Below are 6,000 nucleotides of genomic sequence, written 5' to 3'. Positions count from 1 at the left end.
CCACCAGTAGCCACCATAGCCGAGTTGTCCATGTTCTGTGGTTCAAGCATCAGACCTCTTTTGCTTTCCTCGCCTTGAATCAGTGCTACCACCTCATTAAAACACGGAACTTCCTGCTTGCCGAGAATTTGAATCCTCACTTGATCAAATTCTGGATTAAACCCAACAAGAAAATCATAGACTCTATCTTGCTTGATGAAATCCTTTAGAACAGCGGCATCTTTAGGACACTTGGTTTTTATCATTCTATAATAATCAAATTCTTGCCACAAAGATTTCAATTGGTTGGCATATTCAGTAACAAATTTTCTCCCTTGTTTTGCTGCAATCGTCTTCACCTTCACCTCATATACTTGAGCCGCATCTCTAGCTTTTGAATATGTCTGTTGAATTGCATCCCAAATATCCTTGGCAATAGCCAAGAACATACATGTGTCACTAATCTCAGGAATCATAGAATTCCACAGCCACGCCAGAATCATGGAATCTTCTTCAACCCATGCTTCAAAACGAAGATCTCCTGGTTTCAGCCCCACACCCATGAGATGGCTGATCTTTCCCTTTCCCTTCAGCACGGCGCAGACAATTTGAGACCATTTGAGGTAGTTTTTTCCATTCAGCCTATATGCTGCCTGGATATTTTGCAATTCCCCGGGTTGTTGGGATCGAACAATCTCCTCCGATTGTGTTGTAGCGGTCATCTCTGCAACCTCCGACGTTCTTCACAAACAATGATCTCTTGGCGATTAAGGTCGATCACTCGTAATAGAAACCACCATCAATGAAGGCTGGCAAAGGTAGAAATAAGACCGGAAACTGCTCTAAGAAATTTCAGCAATGAAGGCTGAACAGAAAAAGCGCAAAAATACTATGTTTCTGAAGTAAAAAAACATGGTAAAACAGGGTACAAAGAAGCAGCGGTATGGTCTCGGCAATGAAGGCCTGTGTGAAGAGGTTTTTAATCCCAGAAAAGAGCTTTAGGCTCTAATACCATGACACAAACTGAGAAACACTTCGTGGAAGAATTTTCTTCATCCATTCGAATAATACACAAAACGTTAGCTATAAACATCAACCCCAGCAGCAGAAAAGGAAAATTAACTAAGTTATATCAGATCCCATGATTTAAGGGATATTCTAAAAGAATAGGAAACTAACCAAATCAGCCTAATTCTAGGAATACAGGTTGTTACAAAATTTCCTAAAATAGCTAACTATACACGTATAGAATACAAGTCATTAAACACGTTTTCCCACATTAAAGACCAATTCCCATCTTGGCTAAAGTCGGGAAGGCCTTTTACCAGGTTGATCCATCAACTTGGATGAAAGCGCATCCAATGTTTCATGTCAGCTACCTAAAGCCATTTCAACGCCGACATTGAAGATCCAAGCAGAAGTCGGTCAACCAAAGCACCATTATAGATAGCACAACCAGATAGAAGAAAAGTTGAAACCATCCTTGTAAACAGAGAATTCACATCATCAAGGAAGAAGCAACACAAGTTCTAAGTAAATTGGAAAGGCCTTGGAGACGAAGAAATCAACTAATTTCGGTCGAATACATGCAATCACTCATGGACAAAGTTGAAATTAGCTAGAAGCAAAGTCTATGAGGACGTCAACCACATTAATGGGGGAGAGTGTCACGAGCCAAGCTTGTTCGGGGCATAATGCTTGCCTATGACCACTTGTCTTGTGTGCATAAGAGGGGGTTACCATCATTTAAATAGTAGTACAAATTTTATGCTTTGGGTAGGCGTAACACTTAGTGTAAAAGGATAGTAGTATGACTCCTCAAACAATTTGATATTTCCTAGTGCCAGAGCTAAAATAACACATAAAGCACTTTAAGGAAAAGTGAGTGTTCATCAATTGTGTAAATCTCACTAGCATTTGTTAAACATGTTTATAGCCTACTTGCCTCCCTCACTAAACACACATTGCTTAGCAAAGTGTTGTTAATGAATTGCGTTGCTTCAATGTTCACTGCTTGCTTGATATTTTTCAAGAGTTACTCGCTGCTTTTGCTTACTCTCATTCAATTGTTGAGAATGTGTTTCTATGGTAAACCGCGAAAATCTTAGGTTGACTAGTTAAGTTAAAAAAGAGTGCTTCAGCTAATGTCGCACAACCCTTCACACGGTGTGAAATATTTGGCCTATGACAACTATCATATTGAGATCAAAAATAATATCTCCCTCCCTCACCTCTAACTCCCTAGTAACACTCCTTCTCTAACCATTACCCAAACTATGAAAAAGTTTAGAATTACAATCGCCCTCCCTACCCCAATTTTACTTTAAGTCTTTTGTCTCCAACTCCTCACTTCTCTAAAAATAGCCTCTACTAATTAATTAAACCCACGCTCTTAACCTCCTCATCCATCAAAAGCATCCCTTCCTCCTCTTTCCTATCCAACAAATCCAAAATACTATTTTCTTAGTTCTATTGTCTTCAAAAACCTCCACATTCCACCTCTCAACACAACCGTAAGCTTTTTAAGCTTTCTCATGAGTCAAAAACATAAAACCCTCCCAGCCCCCATCAACTTCCTTGTTCCAAGAATCCTCACCAAATGATAGAAAATACTTACAATCTGCACACATATTTTAAAACCTAAAAGGCACAAGAGCCCACCTAACCTTTCTAGACTCTAATAAATAGGAGAAGGATCAGACACAGGCCTAGACAAAACCAGTTGAGAAATATTTGGAGTCTTTTTGGGCTCTTTCTTTCGATTTTTCATAGGGAAAATATCTATCCAACCTTCAAAGAGATTGGAGGGCAAGCTCCAGCTTTATTTCTTTGTATTGTTTGCACTTCTCATGTTGTTTTTTGGAGGTTATTTCATCCTCCTTCCCTTGTATTTGCATTCTGCTTTGTCAATAAAATTTTCTCTTGTCAAAAAAATAAAAAGACTCTAGAGGCTTAGTTGTGTGCATGGCACAAGAAGGATACTATATAGTTTGGATAAGCTTGGTTTTTACCTATTGAGTTTCATTAGTCAATATTCCACTGAGCAACTTTGCCTTGCACTTTCTCAAGAATAGGTTCAAATTTTTTTATTAAGTGCAATTATTCGAACTTGTTCCTAAGGGCTTCTGCAATATGCCAAAAATAAAAAATAAACAAATAATGATATTATGGTTTAATATGCATTGTTGGCCCACAACCTACCTAACACCTTAAATTTTTAGGTAAATTTAACCTAACATGGTATCACAGCCATTATTAACAGGATATTTGGGGTTATATTCTTATTGCCTACGTTTTTTGTGTATTTTCTAGAAAAAATATTATTTCCTGTAATGGTGTTATGCATGGTTCATTTGTCATTCCACATGCAATCTAAGTGTAAAGGAATCTTGTAGGCTTTTTTTTACAGCAAAACAAAATTACTAAGAAAGAACTAAAAGAAAATTACAAACTAAGAAGAGGACCAGCGGTCCTCAAATAAATAAAAAACCAAACAAACAAAAAAAGCCAAAGAAGAAAACCTAACAAAGAACTAATCCATCATAAGTTGTTGAACACTTTAAGTTTGCTAGATGACTAAACAACCATTAACACTCCCCCTCAAGTTAGAGCATATATATATCATATGCTCCTAGCTTGTTACAAATTAATTTCACATGAGCACCTCCCAAGGCTTTAGTGAACAAATCAGCAAGTTGTAACTTGTAACTCATACTTCATATAAGTGATTGTAATGAACTTCTGTACAAGTTTCTCCCAAATAAAGTGGCAATCAACTTCAATGTGCTTTGTCTACTCATGGAAGACCGGGTTAGAGACAATATCAATAGCAGCTCAATTATCAGACATCAACTCCATAGGCTGAGAATATGGAGAACCTAGTTCTTTCAACATGTTCTTCAACCAAACAAGTTCACATGCAGTGTGCGTCATAGCCTTATACTCTAACTTACCACTTGACTTGGTTAACATAATTTGTTTCTTACTTTTCCAAGACACTAAAATACCACCTACAACGATACAGTACCCGATTGTGCATCTTCGGTCGATAGGCGATCCAGCCAAATCTCCATCGGTATATCCTGATATAAGAGACCTCTCTCTAGTGCACCTTTAAGATACCTCAAAATGCAAATTACTACATCCCAATAACTTGTTCTCGGGGAATCAAGAAACTGACTTACAACACTCGTTGCAAAGGATATATCAGGTCGAGTGGTTGTAAAATAATTCAACTTTCAACCAAGTCTCCAATTATCATCATGGGTTAGGCAACAAATCACCCATACCTAGCATTAAATTACTATAGAGATCCATGGGTGTATCAACAGTTTTGGATCCCAACAGCTCGTCTCATCTAAAAGATCAAGAACATACTTCCTCTATGACAAGACAATTCCCGTACGAGATCTCGATTCTTCTATCCTCGAGAAGTACTTCAACATCCCTAAGTCCTTGGTTTGAAACTTACTCTATAGGAAAAGCTTTAGGTCCTGGATACCTCGATCATTGTCTCTAGTGATCACATTGTCATCCACATACAAAATAAGCAAAATCCTCCTAGATTAAGTATGACGATAAAATACAGAGTGATCTACATACTGCATACAATCGGAGGCCAAACTCAAGTACTACATCACAAAATCGGCCAAACCATGCTTAGGGATATTGTTTTGATCCATATAAAGATTTCTTAAGCTAACACACTGAGCCTAACTCTCCTTGAGCAACATACCCCAATGGTTGCTCATTATACACCTCCTTATGAAGATCACCATGTAAGAAAGCATTCTTCACATCTAACTAATGTAGAGGTCAATGACAAGTAGAGGCTAAAGAGAGGAACAAGCGTACTGACGCAAGTTTAGCAAATGGAGAGAATGTATTTGAATAATCCAAATTGTGCACCTGAGTATATCCCTTAGCAACAAGCCAAGCCTTCAAACGAGCCACAGAACCATTAGGATTGACTTTCACATTGTACACCCAACAACAACCAACCATAGACTTATCAGAAGGAAGAGGTACCAAATCCCAAGTATCATTAACATGTAGTGCATGCATCTTCAACTATTACAATCCCCCACCCAAAATGGGATAGGGCTTAGAAATAGATTTTGGAAAAGCAATAAAAGACAAAGTACTAACGAAACAATAATACGGGGGTGACAAGAAATCATAACAAACAAAATTAGAGATCGAATGTTGGGTAAAAGTTCATTTACCTTTCCGAACAGCTATAAGAGGATCAACATCATAGGAAATAAGATCATCTGACCAGGGAACTAAAGGCGTAGTAGTAGAAGCAAGAAGAGGCTCTCCTCCTTGGGTCGTTGTGTGTAGACCTACAAATTGGGATGATCCATGGGATGAGAATGACTCAAACTAGATGAAGGTGTAGGAGGATTGGGCACAGATAATAGTTTAGGATATGGAAAGAAATGCAGAGAAAGGGATTCATCAAGGTCAACAAAACTCAAGGAATTAGAGTAGTATGTTGCTGACTAAAAAAAGGTGACACTAGCAAGACAAAGAATCGATGTAAAATAGGGTTATAACATAGTATCCTTTTTGAGTATCCGAATAGCCCAAAAAAATACATTTGATAGCATAAGAATCCAACTTATATGTTCCTAGAGTTAACTGATGGACAAAGGACACATAGCCGAATATAAGAGGAGGAAGGGAGAACAAAGGAGCCTTAGGGAAGATAACTAAATAATATGAAATTTCACCACCAAGGATAGAGGATGGCATTTAATTGATGAGGAGCAAGTTTTGAGTAGAGCATCATTCCAAAAAATTTTGGGGACAATCATTTGATATAATAGGGTACAAGTGACTTCAAGAATATGTCAGTTTTTTTAATTTGCAACTACATTTTGTTGTGAAGTGTGGACACAAGAAGATTGATGGATCATACCAGAATTAGTCATATAGATTGTGAATTGGGTACTGAAGTACTCCTTAGCATTATCATTACTAATTATCTTGACTAGCAGATCAAATTGAAGTCTTTAT

At 37.7% G+C, this 6,000-nt stretch overlaps 1 protein-coding gene across 2 annotated transcripts in view; it reads right to left on the bottom strand.

Moving 5' to 3' along the window:
* Positions 1 to 6,000, bottom strand: part of LOC131168511 (chloride channel protein CLC-f) — a 107,172-nt gene that overhangs the window by 58,405 nt on the left and 42,767 nt on the right. The gene's annotated exons all lie outside the window — the stretch shown is intronic.

The sequence above is a fragment of the Malania oleifera genome, chromosome 1 (genome assembly GCF_029873635.1).
Source record: "Malania oleifera isolate guangnan ecotype guangnan chromosome 1, ASM2987363v1, whole genome shotgun sequence".
NCBI classification, from domain to species: Eukaryota; Viridiplantae; Streptophyta; class Magnoliopsida; order Santalales; family Ximeniaceae; genus Malania; species Malania oleifera.
This window is presented reverse-complemented; position numbering and strand designations above follow the sequence as displayed.